Here is a 17,013-nt window from a genome sequence, read left to right on the forward strand (position 1 = left end):
CTACTTGAGTATTTTTTCCAACAATTGTTTACAGACATATTGTTTCACTTTTAATTGACTATATCACAATTCCAGTGGGACAGAAGTTTACATATACTAAGTTAACTGTGCCTTTAAGCAGCTTGGAAAATGCCAGAAAATGATGTCAAGCCTTTAGACACCTGTGTACCTGTGGATGTATTTTAAGGCCTACCTTCAAATTCAGTGCCTCTTTGCTTGAAATCATGGGAAAATCAAAAGAAATCAGCCAACAAATTGTGGACTTCCACAAGTCTGTTTCATCTTGGGAGTAATTTCCAAACGCCTGAAGGTACCATGATCATCTGTACAAACAATAGTACGCAAGTATAAACACCATTGGATCACGTAGCCATCATACTGCTCAGGAAGGAGACGCATTCTGTCATTCAGAGATTAACGTATTTTGGTGCGAAAAATGCAAATCAATCCCAGAACAACAGCAAAGAACCTTGTGAAGATGCTAGAGGAAACAGGTAGACAAGCATCTATATCCACAGTAAAATAAGTCCTATATCGACATAACCTGAAAGGCTGCTCAGCAAGGAAGAAGCCACTGCTCCAAAACCGCCATACAAAAGCCAGACTACAGTTTGCAAGTGCACATGGGGACAAAGATCTTACTTTTTGGAGAAATGTCCTCTGGTCTGATGAAACAAAAATGGAACTTTATGGCCATAATGACCATCATTATGTTTGGAGGAAAAAGGGTGAGGCAATATTTGGGGGTGGCAGCATCATGTTGTGGGGGTGTTTTGCTGCAGGAGGGACTGGTGCATTTCACAAAATAGATGGCATCATGAGGAAGGACAATTATGTGGATATATTGAAGCAAAATCTCAAGACATCAGCCATGAATTAAAGCTTGGTCGCAAATGGGTCTTCCAAATGGACAATGACCCCAAGCATACCTCCAAAGTTGTGGCAAAATGGCTTAAGGACAACAAAGTCAAGGTACTGGAGTGGCCATCACAAAGCACTGACCTCAATCTGAAAATTTGTGAGCAGAACTGAAAAAGCATGTGTGAGCAAGGAGGCCTACAAACCTGACTCCGTTACACCAGTTCTGTCTGGAGGAATGGGCCAAAATTCCAGCAACTTATTGTGAGGAGCTTGAGGAAGGCTACCCAAAATGTTTGACCCAAGTTAAACAATTTAAAGGCAATGCTACCAAATACTAACAAATTGTATGTAAACTTCTGACCCACTGGGAATGTGATGAAAGAAATAAAAGCTGAAATAAATAATTCTCACTAATATTGTTATGACATTTCACATTCTTAAAATAGTGATCCTAACTCTGGTTATGAAAGGGTTACATTTAAACTGTGTGTATTATATGATTCATATATATTCCCAGCCTAAGATTAACTTCCCATCTGGTTGTCACCATGTAGGCTTATTCATTATTCTATACACTTGAAATATGATTGTAATAAGTCACCACATGGCGGGCCCCTGACCTCATATACATATTATTTGACAAGTGTTTATACCTTGGTGTATCTCTTGGGGTATGACGTCATGTAGTGCGGCGTGATGGGACTCGTTCCCCAAAAGCGTTTACCGCAATGTTGAGGGAACTGCATTGATAGGGAACATCTCCGGTTACACATGTAACCTTGGTTTCCTGAGATGAAGGGAACGAGATATTGCAAAACTTGGCCGGACTACTACTTTGGAGTTTCTAGGTATGAGCGATGAAGAAATGGTGTTTGCGCACTGATATAGGACAACTGCGCGCCTAAAGGGCGGTGCTCAAACACCATTGCCAATAAGATTGGCATTATTATACAAGGGCTTCAACTAGCTAGTCGGAGAAAAGTGTTAACCACAATGTCTCGTTCCCTTCATCTCAGGCAGAGCCGTTGAAAAAGAGAGTTGCGATATGGAAAGTCAAGGGGGTCAGAATTCACGTGTTTTGTTTCGCAATATTAAGCTTTGAAACGCCGTTTTCTAAACACTATTTGAAAGTGCTGCCACGCAGTCACGTGGTTCATGTAGCTCTAAATAGTTCCAACCCCCCAATAATCAACACAAGCAAGTACAACCCCCCCACTATTTATTAGTGCAAAATAAACAAGGCAACCAATTACATTCAACAAAACATTTTATTATATAATATATCCGGGGGGAGGGTAGATACGTTTTTGCTTGAATGGGCAGTCTCATAGAAACTCATTCTACCTCCTACATGGAGAGAAAGTTGGCAGAAAGCAGGCCAGGAAAGGCATAAAAGTGTTCAAAATAGCCATTGCATGCTTTCTTTCACCGCAACAGTAGGAAGAAAAGGAGATCTGGACACCTGGCCATGAGTGCTCAATAAACTTCATTGGATGATGACTGCTCAAAACATCTCCATACACACATGCAAGAACCACATAGTCAAATTCTTATCCATACAATGATAGCAAAAACATTAAAACTCCACGCCACAAGTAATGCTACATTTACTTGAATTTTTGGGTGAGGGCATTCCATTGCCAGAAGCAGAGAGTGGTGGAAGATGTATTCAGATCTTTTACTTAAGTACTAAAGTACTTGTACCACACTGTTAAAATACCCCATTAGGCTGAAATTAATGAGTGAAATTGATAAATAAAATGACAGCACCTAAAAAAAAAAAAAAAACTTTCCTCTTACTATTATACATTATTATTATTATTTTATTTATTTTTTCCCCTGAATGTTCAATGTTGAGGGTGGGGTGGGAGTGTTTATAAATGTTATTGTATGTATTACTATGTTCTTTCGATGCCAAAAACCAATAAATATAATATAACACCTTGACCATTGCCATGAAGGAGCTTGGTCTGACCTTTGCTCCTACAAATGTCCCACCACCTAGCGTGGCTTCAGCTTCAGCTCTCAATAGGTATTTACCTGTTTTGGTCCCTTGTCTTATGTTTTAGTTTCATTGACTGTATATATGCTGTTCATATTATATTAATAGCCTAACATATCTGCTCCTGGAAATTTGAGAGAAATGTGTTGCCTTGTTTGTGGTAGATTTGGCACTTGACAGTCAATGAGTTTCTGACAAATTTCAGAAAATATTCTATTCTATCTTACTCTTACATTCTAATAGCCCCACTAACCAGCTTCTTCTTGTCTCTCTCTCTCACACACACACACACACACACACACACACACACACACACACACACACACACACACACACACACACACACACACACACACACACACACACACACACACACACACACACACACACACACACACACACACACACACACACACACACGATGTATATGTGAAAATGTAACAAAGAAAACCATGAAAACAAAGAATGCAGCTGTATGCAGGGGCAGTGGTTAAGGCTCTGGGTTACTGATCAGAAGGTCAGGGGTTCAAGCCCCAGCACTGCCAAGATGCCACTGTTGGGCCCTTGAGCAAGGTCCTTGACCCTATCTGCTCCAGGGGTGCCGTATCATGGCTGACCCTGCACTCTGACCCCAGCTTAGCTGGGATATTTGAAAAAAAAGAATTTCACTTATAATTATATCATTTAAGAGGTCTCTGTGCAACTGGTATAATGGTCTCTTTCCCATGTTGGTAAAACTAATGGTGACAAAGTTATACGATCTTTGCCAAATACTGCATTATTCTGGAGGTCTATCCCCATCCTTGACCTACAATTTAAATGATCTCCTGTATGTTAATAAGGTTAAATCCCAGGAAGTCATGAACCCATTCACCCCCCAAATTCTCATTGTTCAAAGGATTATACCATTTGGTACACAATGTTTATTCTGTCTGGGTATTTAAGGAAAAGTTGGCAAGAAGCTCAGGGAGTCTGTATTCAGATCTCACATACTGTCACTGTATGTAGTTTCTATTTGCCAAGTATGTTTCTCTGAATTATATCTTATTTTTAGGAATGTTTGTTTATTGTGATCATATGTGAAATTGGGTTTGATTGAATTCTTGTAACAATGTTTTATATCCTACCTGGCATATAAATAGTTATTATTTGATTTATTCTGAATTCTTCCAAAATCATTTGTGACCGGTAGATTGTGTTAAGATACTGTTTGTTACCGCAAGTATGAGACCAGGATAAGACCAATACTGAAGCTTAATGATAGGAGAATCACTGCCTATCGTCCGTCATAGCAAGTTGTGTGTATGTGTCTAAGGGATGGTATCATCTGATTATGAGAGAAGCCAAATCAGATGATATTAAGATTATTCTACAACCTCTGACTATGAACTGAACTGGCTCGCTTATGACGTGAGATCCTCGTAATTGAAATAACGGCCGGCGTGAGACTCTAAGTGACATTCAAGTATTGATCGAAAGGATAAATGAAAATTAAGATGATTCAGAGTAATCAATAACTTAAAAAGATCAAATTAAAAGAATGATCAGAAGTTAATTAGAGCTGTAATCTAAATTAGTGGTCACCTTAAATTGGAGTCAGATTAATATAAAATTGGAGTGAGATAAAATTAATAACAGAGTCAACTGATAAAGTGCAAATTAATATTAAGTGTTTACTTCAGCGCTCAGAAAAGACAGAACAACGCAGAGACCTTCAAAAGGGCAATTTATTGAAGTTCCACTCCGAACAGATAGGGTTGTGCCCTTTACAGCTGGGGCGCCATGTGCAACGAGCACGCAGCCACTGGCTCCTGGACAGGACCGTGACTGCGTTGGTATATCAACTGCCTCGAGTTGCTGGCGATATTGCTGGCCCTGCAGAGGCTTCGGCCATTGATCCAGGGAAAGCACATGTTGGTCCGGATGGACAACATGGTGACAATAGCGTATATAAACCGGCAAGGCGGCTTACGCTCGTGTCACATGTCGCAACTCACCCGCCGTCTCCTGCTCTGGAGTCCCGGGCGACCTCAACCGTGCAGCGGACACGCTGTCACGACAGGTGACGCTCAGGGGAGAGTGGAGACTCCACCCCCAGGTGGTCCAGCTGATCTGGAGTCGGTTCGGTGAAGTGCAGGTAGACCTGTTTGCTTCCCGGGAATCCTCCCACTGCCCGCTCTGGTATTCTCTGACCGAGGCTCCCCTCGGCACAGATGCGCTGGAGCTGGCCCCGTTCCCCCCAGTGAGCCTGCTTGCACAGACATTGTGCAAGGTCAGGGAGGACGAGGAACAGGTCATCCTCGTACCTCGTACTCGCCGTACTGGCCCACCCAGACTTGGTTCTCAGAACTCTGCGTGAGTTCTGCGTGAGTTCTCAGAACGAGTTCCCCTGAGGGAGGACCCCATCTGGCACCCGTGCCCAGACCTCTGGAATCGCTCCCAAGAGCGACCCCTAGTGTCACTACATCGACACAGCATCTCATTCCCTCATTCAGGGAACAGAGGTTACAACAGTAACCAAGACGTTAATTAGCTATCTGCAGTTGTACTTTTTTTTTACTATGATCATCCACATTGATGCACTGTCTAACAAATTGCTAGATACAAGCTAGCCATGTTATCTAGTTGAGCTAGCTACCATTAATTGAAATTATGTGTACTAATGTGGTATTGTCTTGTACTAAGTATTGCTAACTTTAACAACAAATCTAATTACCGAAGATAAACTTTGTATGTTAACGAACGCCAATAACTGCAATTAATTTGAGGTAAATGTAGGCCAACTGACATCTGGTTATGGTAGCTAGTGAAGTGTTGCTCACGTTAGCTAACTGCAATTAGAATCTAACTAGCTATTATCTAACGATAAACATTAACTAGAGCTGGCTATATAAAATACCACTATTGACTAGATTGATGAGAGGTCAGTTAATGCGTTAAAATGTTAAAAAAAACAAAAAAACAAATGCAGTCATTTCAGCAATTACCAGCGAGTGTGCTTGAGAAACACTGAAATGAATGGGGTTCAGTGCTGGAACTATTCAGTGTTTGGAACTATCGGTTCCCCCCCGAACCAAACAAACAGAAAACTGAAAAACTAGCGCATTAACCCGCACACGAAAGCACCAACCGGCGTCTATCCCTCTAAACTCAAAATAGTCCATGTACACTTACGAGAGCCCCCGCAACACCTTTGACATCGAATTGCTCAAGTCTGGTGTTTCTATACAAATTTTGTGAGACAGAATTAATCTATAAAACAAACTCCAGCCAATAGGCATAATAAACATAAAGAACGTGTAGATTCATCCACATAACTGTCCCGAAGGTTTGTTCCTCCACAAAATAAACTCCAGCCTCTAGCGGAACCAGCACACAAATAAATAAATAAATATATGTAAATAAAAAAAAAAGGCTGTTCAGTTTCCTCGGACAGTCAAATGAATATTCAGTGTGCCGGCCCATTCAACTGCTACATGAGTGCAACAAATGACCCAATCAATCAAATGTCCTGCAAGAAATACAGTCATGTCAATGGTAATCCAAACGACTGTGAATTTCACGTGATGGACTTCCGGTGGCAGAGAACTTCCTTGTGCTGATTTCACCTCGAGTTCAAGTTTGGTGAACTTTGACAGGAAATTACCGCGTTGACAAATAGGAAGTTGCTTTGTTTGCCGGTGACCTCTCTGTGGGCGGTGCTTCGTACACAGCTACACTAAATATTCACAATGGACAAGGAAAATCATTTTAGCTGTGAGTTTCTTTTTAGCTTAAGTTAAAAAGGTTGCTCGACAATTACATTTTTGGTTTTACACTTGCTCAACGTCCGCCCACGCCCTTTTCGACTGCGGAATTTCGCCGTGAGAAGGAATATGTGACAGCGCGTTAATGCGTGCTTTGTCTCCATCCGCCTGGCCGACGATTATGTAAATGAAGCTCACACCTGAAAATCACTGGAAAAATCGACAAGTGTGATGCTGGCTTAACCTCTGAACACACAGCGAATCAGACATGCACATCACTGACTTTTCTTTCGTCTATTCTTTAAAATAGAATCAAGTGTGTTTCTTCAATTGCACGTCTTTCTGCCTATTGGCATTTCTTGTCATATGTCATGACATGGCTTCTTAAACGTCGGCCACCACAGTGGTGGGTAGATGAGCAAAATGACCTGCCACTGCGCATGAATACCCGTATTTGGCGGGTTGGCAGGTGTTAATTTCAAACTCTGATAACAACCTCTTTGCAAATCCTGCTTTACATTGTGACAAATTCATACTAAAATGTACCACACAGTGTTGGACTTATATAACTTATATGGTAAATGTAAACTTCAGCCACTCATTTCTAACGTTGAGGTCTTTCAGAAGGCTATGTTGGGCCACATTTGCTAGCCTACAGCCAGGAACAGCACCAGTTTGGTGGCCATCCTCCACATCTTCATTCCAACTGGAATAAGTATATTATTTTTTTGGTGTTTCAGAATTATATTAATACTAACAGTAATAAAATTATCTGTCCTACTTATTACTTCACCATATGCAGGTCAAGTTACTGAATAGGGCAGGAATTTTTATTTTTATTTTTTTTTATTTTTTTTTTTTTTTAGCAAAATGCACATAATTTCTCATCAGAACAAAATTATCTAATACACAATCTAAATGCTCAAAATTCAAATAATAAGACTTTTTCATATACCTTTCTCTATGTTAAAAGATCACAAACTAATGAATCCTCAAAAACAGTTATATTCATGGCTGATCAGATGCAAGAGAAGCAATATAACTGAACAGAACATGCAAAGGACAGCTGTACTTGTTTCTATCCCTAGTCTAGCTCAGGGACATATTATTTGTGAGGTAAAAATACAGTATATGAAGTATGTAAAAGCGTATATATTTTTTATAATCTGTGTGTTGTCATTATTATAATCACATTTTAGCTTTTTAAAAATGTAAACAATTTGCATTCTATCAATTAATAATGTCATGAAATTCCATATATAGTAATGATATAAGCTGTCACTGTTTCAAATTATTAGTACAATTTACAAATGTTTACATTGAGTTTACTTTCATTTGTATCCAGTTTTCTTGACTAAAAATGAGGCTCAATTAACTGTCAAACAAATAATTGCGATTATAAGGATTAATTGTCTGTTTTAGGGCTTTCACGATTATAATGATTATGATTAATTGTCATACAAATAATAAGAATAATTAGATTCGATTTATTCAATCAATCAGTTGATCAATTTACTGGCCAAGTAAGATGCACTTACGAGGAATTTGCTTGGTACGTTGTTTCCCAACATAGACAACAAAAGTACATACCTAAAGTATACAATACAAATATTTTCCAGTACACAATAACGATACATACTATACAATACTTACAATACTTTTGTACATTTATAGACACAATTTTATAAATTGTCATTTTTTTTACATACAGTGCATCTGGAAAGTATTCACAGCGCTTCACTTTTTCCACATTTTGTTATGTTATAGCCTTATTCCAAAATGGATTAAATTCATTATTTTCCTCAAAATTCTACAAACAATACCCCATAATGACAACGTGAAAGAAGTTTGTTTGAAATCTTTGCAAATTTATTAAAAATAAAAAACGAAAAAAATCACATGTACATAAGTATTCACAGCCTTTGCCATGACAATCAAAATTGAGCTCAGGTGCATCCCACTGGTTTCCACTGGTCATCCTTGAGACGTTTCTACAACTTTTTGTCTGTAGACCTCCGAGACAGGATTGTATCGAGGCACAGATCTGGGGAAGGGTTCTTCCATAAATGGAAGAAGTTTGGAACCAACAGGACTCTTCCTAGAGCTGGCCGCCTGGCCAAACCGAGCGATCGGGGGAGAAGGGCCTTAGTCAAGGAGGTGACCAAGAATGTGACCCGATGGTCACTCTGACAGAGCTCCAGCATTTCTCTGTGGAGAGAGGAGAACCTTCCAGAAGAACAACCATCTCTGCAGCACTCCACCAATCAGGCCTGTATGGTAGAGTGGCCAGACGGAAGCCACTCCTCAGTAAAAGGCACATGACAGCCCGCCTGGAGTTTGCCAAAAGGCACCTGAAGACCATGAGAAACAAAGATTGAACTCTTTGGCCTGAATGGCAAGTGTCATGTCTGGAGGAAACCAGGCACCGCTCATCACCTGGCCAATACCATCCCTACAGTGAAACATGGTGGTGGCAGCATCATGCTGTGGGGATGTTTTTCAGCGGCAGGAACTGGGAGACTAGTCAGGATCGAGGGAAAGATGAATGCAGCAATGTACAGAGACATCCTTGATGAAAACCTGCTCCAGAGCGCTCTGGACCACAGACTGGGGCGAAGGTTCATCTTCCAACAGGACAATGACCCTAAGCACACAGCCAAGAAAACAAAGGAGTGGCTACGGGACAACTCTGTGAATGTCCTTGAGTGGCCCAGCCAAAGCCCAGACTTGAACCCAATTGAACATCTCTGGAGAGATCTGAAAATGGCTGTGCACCGACGCTCCCCATCCAACCTGATGGAGCTTGAGAGGTCCTGCAAAGAAGAATGGGAGAAACTGCCCAAAAATAGGTGTGCCAAGCTTGTAGCATTATACTCAAAAAGACTTGAGGCTGTAATTGGTGCCAAAGGTGCTTCAACAAAGTATTGAGCAAAGGCTGTGAATACTTATGTACATGTGATTTTTTATTTTATTTATTTATTTATTTATTTATTTTTTATAAATTTGCAAAGATTTCAAACAAACTTCTTTCACGTTGTCATTATGGGGTATTGTTTGTTGAATTTTGAGGAAAATAATGAATTTAATCCATTTTGGAATAAGGCTGTAACATAACAAAATGTGGAAAAAGTGAAGCGCTGTGAATACTTTCCGGATGCACTGTATGTGTATGTGTGCTTCATAAACCTTGAGAAGTCATTTATTCTCATTCTTATTTAAAAACATGAATGACATTTGAAAAGATATTTTAAATATCAAAATTTTTAAAAATACTTAAAATATCTGTCTCTTAATTTGGACAACTTTAGTCTTGGTCCATTTTGTATTTGCACTGTTGTTGCTGGAATCCAGCCAACATGAATTATATTATATTATATTATATTAAACTATGCAATAGTAAAATATTTCTGTCCAAAATTCTTCACTTTCACACTTTACTGAACCAACAAGCCCTTATTTCACATGAAGAAAGACCTTTGAGATTCTGTGTTTCTTCATTATATCATCTCTGAGTGGGCATGACACAAGGCTCCTCTGTGTCACTGCGTGCCATTAAAGGAATAGTTCACCAAAAATGAAAATTCTCTCATCATTTACTCACCCTCATGCCATTCCAGATGTGTATGACTTTCATTCTCTGCTGAACACAAATAAAGATTTTTAGAAGAATCTCTACAGAGCTGATATATTCTTTTAAAAATCTTAATTTGTGTTCTGCAGATGAAAGAAAGTCACACACATCTCGGGTGGCATGAGGGTGAGTAAATGATGAGAATGATGAACTATTCCTTTAACACTGCGTATATGAACTCACAATGAAAAATAACATTTGCCATTACACAATCGTTAAATTAAAGTGAAACCAGAGCGTTTTGCGTTCACTAAAATCCTCATTTATATATAGTTTGGCGCGAACCTCTACTGACTGCTCGTGCATCACGGTGCTTCAAGCCTTGTTCAGAGGTGGTTAATCTTCACACGCTCTTCAGGAGCTGCACTCAGTGTGGTGTGTGGTGTGGCTCAGACAGTGAGACAGTTGGAGTTCAGTTGAATGAGACACTCAAATGTTCCTTTCAGTTCCTTATTGGGACAGTAAAATGTGATTGGAATTGTAGTGCACATTAATCGTGGTTATCTGAAATAAACGTGGTTAGATCAAATAACCATGATCAGACAATTATTTAATAATCGCAACAGGCCTACTGGAAGTAGTTTATGATACCTACGTACGTACCTAACATCAGTTCATAGCTTCACATCATCCACCCTCTCCTTAAACTTTGGCGATTTAGTTACTGTCAAAAAACAGTCATAGCGACTCTAAAGAATCAGTGTTATGAAGCCACATGCTCTTTTTTTATTTATTTATTTTTTTTTTTGACCATTTAAATTTTTTTAATATGTTAAACACCACATTATCCTCTAAAAACAGTGGAAACACTGGAGACCGTAAAATGAAAACAGGCGTTATGAATAGTGGAACACTTCCGTGTTCAGGAAAAAGGTGGATAAGAAATGCTAAAACGGTACTGTCTCTTTAAGTATGGCAGCAGTTCAAAGAGTGTCACAGATGTGTTTCAACTGAGCGCACATTAACCAAAGAGGAGACACACGTTTCTTCCATGCTATATGTATTAAAATTATTACTATTAGATCAACAACTGACTGTAAAAAACCGAAAGGATTTTAAAAGTCATTATTCAATGAAAGTGCATGAATCTCATCTTTGTTGGACTCATATAACATGGAAGAAATTTCCATTTTAATTTCAAGCACTTTTAAGCACTTTTTAACAAAAAGACGATTTCCTAGGTATTCCTGTACTTAAAAAAAACTACATTTAAACAATTTAAAGAAGAACTTGTGCGAACCCTGTAAATAATGTAGAAAAAAGTGATAGAGGATCTTGATGTCTGATGGGTGATTTCATTTATGATCACACGGACAGAAAACAATGTTGCAAAGTTTTAAATATTGAATTTTTGCTTTGATATGGTTCGTCATTTGTTTTGGTTTATGATATTTCGAAATTCGATAAGCTGTCCATCTCTATTACTAAATGATGAATAGATGTTAATGTGTAAATGTGGATGGTCATATTTTTTATTTTAAAAGGGCAAGGACAATCCTGTTTTCTGATGATAGTTTCCCTGAAAAAGTCCTATGTCTATTGCAGTTTGTCAAATTGCACTATGACTCACAAGAATAGATCAAATTGGATTCGTTTTTTTTTTTGTGTGTGTTTGTGTGTTTTAGGAGCATTGTATCCAGATGGCACCTCTGGTCATTATAAGAGTGACGATGCAGTGCCTCCAAATGAGACCTACAGATACAAGTGGACGGTCAAACCAAAGTACGCTCCCACTGAAGGAGATGCCAGCTGTCTCACCTGGATTTAACATTCACATGGAGATGCACCGAAAGACATTGCATCAGGACTTATAGGAGCTCTGCTCACCTGCAAGAAAGGTAAACACACACAGCCTCTAATTAACTATTCAAAGAAACATTTCATAGCATTATACACAGACAAACAACTTTTCTCTTTTCTCTGTTTCTGATCTCTTTTCTTCACCTTCTCTCTCTCTCTTAGGCATTCATTTTTGGGTGAACTATCCCTTTAAAATACACACTGTTTTAAAAGTATAGCCACAAGATGTGAACAATATGCATGTTAACATGATTTTAGTGTGATAAAATCACTAACTAACCTTTTCGGTGTAAAGTTATATCCAATTTCACAACTCTGTAAACCCTAATACCCTAAAACATCTGTAAAAACAACGATTTAAACAATTTTACAGCTCAAATAATGCACAAGTTCTAAGAGAAGAATTAATGTAAGTACCTTTATAAAATTTTAAAAATTAAAAATTTCTGCCTTTAAATCCACCAATAATAGGCCCCATTCACTTCCATTGTGTCTCACTGTAACCTCGATTTTTGCTTTTTTTAAAGAAAAGGAGGGATGGTTGAATTTTTTTTTTTTTTTTGGGTAATCCACATTGTGCCACAAATGCTGTCAACTGAGCTTCAATTGTATTGAAACTGAAATTTTCTTTTAATATTTTTAGTGTGAATAATCAGTAAAATTGTTGTATTTGAAATTCAGCTTATACAACTGAAATTATCTTATATCCTTTTGCCTTCCTTCACAACTCTTTTTCCTCTTGATCATACCCATCAGCAATAAATGGCTATGTTTATAGGAATTTGCCCAAACCAAAAGTGTGTGTGGGGCATCCTGTGTCTTGGCATCTCTTCGGTATTGGCAATGAGGTGGACATTCAATCCGCATACTTCCATGGGCATACCCTCCTTGATCATGGGCACCGAACAGATGTTCTCAGTTTATTTCCTGCCACTTTTGTCACCGGAACAATGACCCCAAGGACGAAGGGAAAATGGTTGTTAAGTTGCCAAGTGAATGGTCATGTACGAGGTAGTAAATGCTCCAGTCATAGTGCTTCTGTCATCTTTGTTAGAATTATTGTTTTTGTGTCTAATCAGTTTCTGGAGAGAGTTGCTCTGTGTCGTTTTGATGCTCATGTTCATTTTTACTGGCAACTGTTTTATCTTTCTTGGAATGTGTTGCATGGTGTCTACACATTTTAGTTTTTTTTTTTTTTTTTTTTTAATCATCCCCTTTTCTCCCAATTTGGCATGCCCAATTCCCACTACTTAGTAGGTCCTCGTGGTGGCACGGTTACTCACCTCAATCCGGGTGGCGGAGGACAAGTCTCAGTTGCCTCCGCTTCTGAGACAGTCAATCCACGCATCTTATCACGTGGCTTGTTGTGCATGACACCACAGAGACACACAGCATGTGGAGGCTCATGCTATTCTCCGCGATCCATGCACAATTTACCACGCACCCCATCTAATCGTGACCACGAGGAGGTTACCCCATGTGACTCTACCCTCCCAAACAACAGGGCCAATTTGGTTGCTTAGGAGACCTGGCTGGAGTCACTCAGCACACCCTGGATTCAGTGTCAATACTCGCTGAGCTACCCAAGCCCCACCACATTTTAGTTGTTTAAATGTAATCAGCTGGTATCACTGTCTGATTCTAGGTCAGAGTAAATGTGTTTATAATTTTTAAGCTCTTCTTAATTCCTATATTACATTCACATTTTCTGAGGCTCTCTCTTTGTTTTATTGTCTGTTTTTGTGAGCAGCAGGTATGCAGGGTTTTTATGAGATCTCTGCCTGTGAGTCGACAGTCTCTTCGACAGAAGTCCCTGGCACTGAGAGACATTTCTACATTGCTGCTGAGGAGATGTACTGGGATTATGCCCCTTCCGGGATGAACTACATGACAAATACACCATTTACTGATCCAGACAGGTAAAAAAAAGAGAATTGTTATTTACACATATATAAGCTCAACACATACACAATACAATAAATAGACTCTGTCCCCATAAATACAGTCTATATAGAGCTGATATAACCTGGGCCCATTCTAACAGATCTGTTAGTTAAAACTGTATTATTCAGTTGTCATTTACTCAACCTCATTGCATTCCAAACCTGTACAAATTTCTTATTTCAGTGGATCACAAAAGGAGATGGAAAAAGCCTCAGTAGCTGTTCACTTTCATTGTATGGAAAAAGATGCAATAAAAGTGAATGGTGACTGAGGCTGTCGAAATTTTAATTTTGGGTGAACTACTCCTTTAAGATACAGTGTTAGTCTTAATGGCAATTAGGGATGGGCGATATACAAAAAATCACAATATCATCACAGTGATTTTGCTGGTGATATAAAATTAAGCGATATCTGGAATATCGCAATGGCTGTAGTGTGCTTTTTTTCTGGCCACAACTTTTCCTAAAGAGCACATCAGTAGACTAATTTCATGATCCTTTAGGGCTGCACAATTAATAAAAATAACATCTAAATCTCAGTATTGTCATATGTGATTATTAAACCGCAAAAGGCTGCAATTTAATTCAATTAATACATGGTCTCTGTGCACTTCACAGTGAGTGGGTGGCGCACTGTTGTGTGTGTACGCATAGGGCTAATGGTAGTGTTTTCAGCTGTCTCAGAGTGGTTTGCGTGCATTGTAAAAGCAATGTGCTGCAGGTTCATACATTTGTACAATTCGAAAATATTTTAACTGCTATCTAAAAATGGGACTCGGTATCACACAAAAGGAGGTTTCAGCGTTTAAAAAGATTTTTAACGAGCAACAAATGACAAAATGTCAAATACTCACTGCACTTTCAGTATTCTGCCAAAATAAAAGCTCCAGGTAAAGTAAATAATACAAACAAATATAATCCTCATAATGATAATAATAATAACAGTGAAAATAATAATAATAATTCAGTATTATATTGTATTATAATACAATTCAGCTGGGCTCTTCTGCTTTTTGCACACCCTGTTCATTCACAACAAAACAATGTTTTAGTAATAATACAGTACATGTAGGTTAATATTGCTTTTGATTGTTATTTTGGTGCATCTCAATGAAAATGATTAAATAAAACGTTTTATTTCATGCATTAAACATTTTAGGGCTGAAACGATTAGTCGACGTTATCGACAACGTCGACAATAAAAAAATTGTCGACAAATATTTTCGTTGTCGAATAGTCGTTTGATCTCATTTAATGTAGCACGAGATCACATTAAACTCTAATTATGATGCGCGAGAGCAGCGCTGCAGCTCGCGCCTGACACAGCTCACAGTCCAGATGCACTCTAAACTTTCCAAACAGATTCAAGTGATGTATATCGGAAATTGTAAGGAAATTATACAAAATTGCAAAAAAAAAAAATAAAAAAAAAAAATACAGAAGCACTCTCATTGTTGAACAAGCAGAGCCGGAGCTGCCATTCCACTTATGCTTAAAAACTTGTATGTCAGAGCATCTTTAAAGGAAACACCTACCGTTATCTCTAATGCATCCTTCATTAAAGTTAAAATAATAAGGAAGCAGGTCATGTAAATAAGTACAAACTCCAAAACTGGCATTTCTCTGTGTGGTCAGCACCTCTTCTACGAGTCGTGTGAAGTCACCCAGGGAGAAATTGAAACTGCACCCGGCTGATGCACAGTCTGACTCGGGGACACTTTTCCCTCACGCGCACTTGCTGCAGCTAGATTATAACATGATTGCTCATGACATAGTGAATCATAACACATATGTTGCTGTGTGTATCTTATCAGGAAGAAAATCTGTGATACGCAGCTCTTTTAAGAAGAGTTTTTTTTTTTTTTGTGAGTTAAAGATGGATCGAAATCAAGTGAACAAAAAGCTGAGTGATTTTGTCCTCTTTATTGTTAGTAAGCATGATTAATACAACCTTTTAAGTCGGGCACAAGCTGACTAGTCGGTTAAGAGCTAATGATTAATCGTTGCAATAATTGCAGAATAGTCGAATAATCGTTCTAATAATCGTTAGATCGATTATCAAAATAATCGTTAGTTGCAGCCCTAAAACATTTTGAATCTACTTGGTAACAATGGCTGTTTGGTTGCTATGGTTCCTCTGATTAAAAAATAAAAATAATTATGCCATTTCAGAGCAAATACATTATTATCTAGATATATATAAAATATTGTCAATAAGCTGAAAAAATGTAGATATCATTTTTGTAGTCATATTGCCCAGTCCAAATAACATTCAGTTTAAAGTAGGGGTGTAACGGTACACAGAAGTCACGGTTCGGTACGTACCTCGGTTTTGGGGTCATGGTTCGATACGAGATCGGTATAACAGGAAAAAGCAACAAATCCCAAATGCTAGGTTTCTTTTGCATTTCAACAGACAGTAGTGCAAATTACAGTTTGTTCCACCTAGCGGCATTTAGTCCCCCTGAGGTAGTTGGTACAGTACAGCCTCCTTTAGTGTATTAAGCACTAAGCAGTCAACAGAATGCACTCTTGCATAGGCCATATTTTTTTGTAGTGTTGATAAAAAACAAAAGGTATTTGGTATACAATCAGCTACAAAACTGAAAAGCATCTCTTGTATTATAAAAGTACAAAATAAATAGAATAATGAAAAATCAATCTCTGCATTAGGAGAAGCCATTCTTGTTTTGGGTTGGTGCATAGATGGTCTCTTCTTCTTCTGCTCTTTTTCCTGTTGTGGCGGTTAGCAAACAGTGTTGCATTACCGCGCGTGCCCCCTTCTGGATTGACATGTGGATCGCCTGTGACTGACTCAGATGTATTCTTCATCTGACTGCATGCACCGAAGTATGTACTGATGTCACGGTTCGGGACGAATACATGTACCGTTACACCCCTAGTTTAAAGTCAATTTATTCATGTCACCTTACAGTTGTGCTCATAAGTTTGCATACCCTTGGTGAATTGGTAATATATGTACCTTTTTTAAAGAAAACATGAGTTAGCAGGCAAAACACATTTCTTTTG

The 17,013-nt window shown here is 38.6% G+C and overlaps 1 pseudogene; it reads left to right on the plus strand.

Moving 5' to 3' along the window:
- LOC127429985 (ferroxidase HEPHL1-like) overlaps positions 1–17,013 on the plus strand; it is a 48,392-nt pseudogene that overhangs the window by 16,967 nt on the left and 14,412 nt on the right.

Source organism: Myxocyprinus asiaticus, chromosome 39 (genome assembly GCF_019703515.2).
Source record: "Myxocyprinus asiaticus isolate MX2 ecotype Aquarium Trade chromosome 39, UBuf_Myxa_2, whole genome shotgun sequence".
NCBI lineage: Eukaryota > Metazoa > Chordata > Actinopteri > Cypriniformes > Catostomidae > Myxocyprinus > Myxocyprinus asiaticus.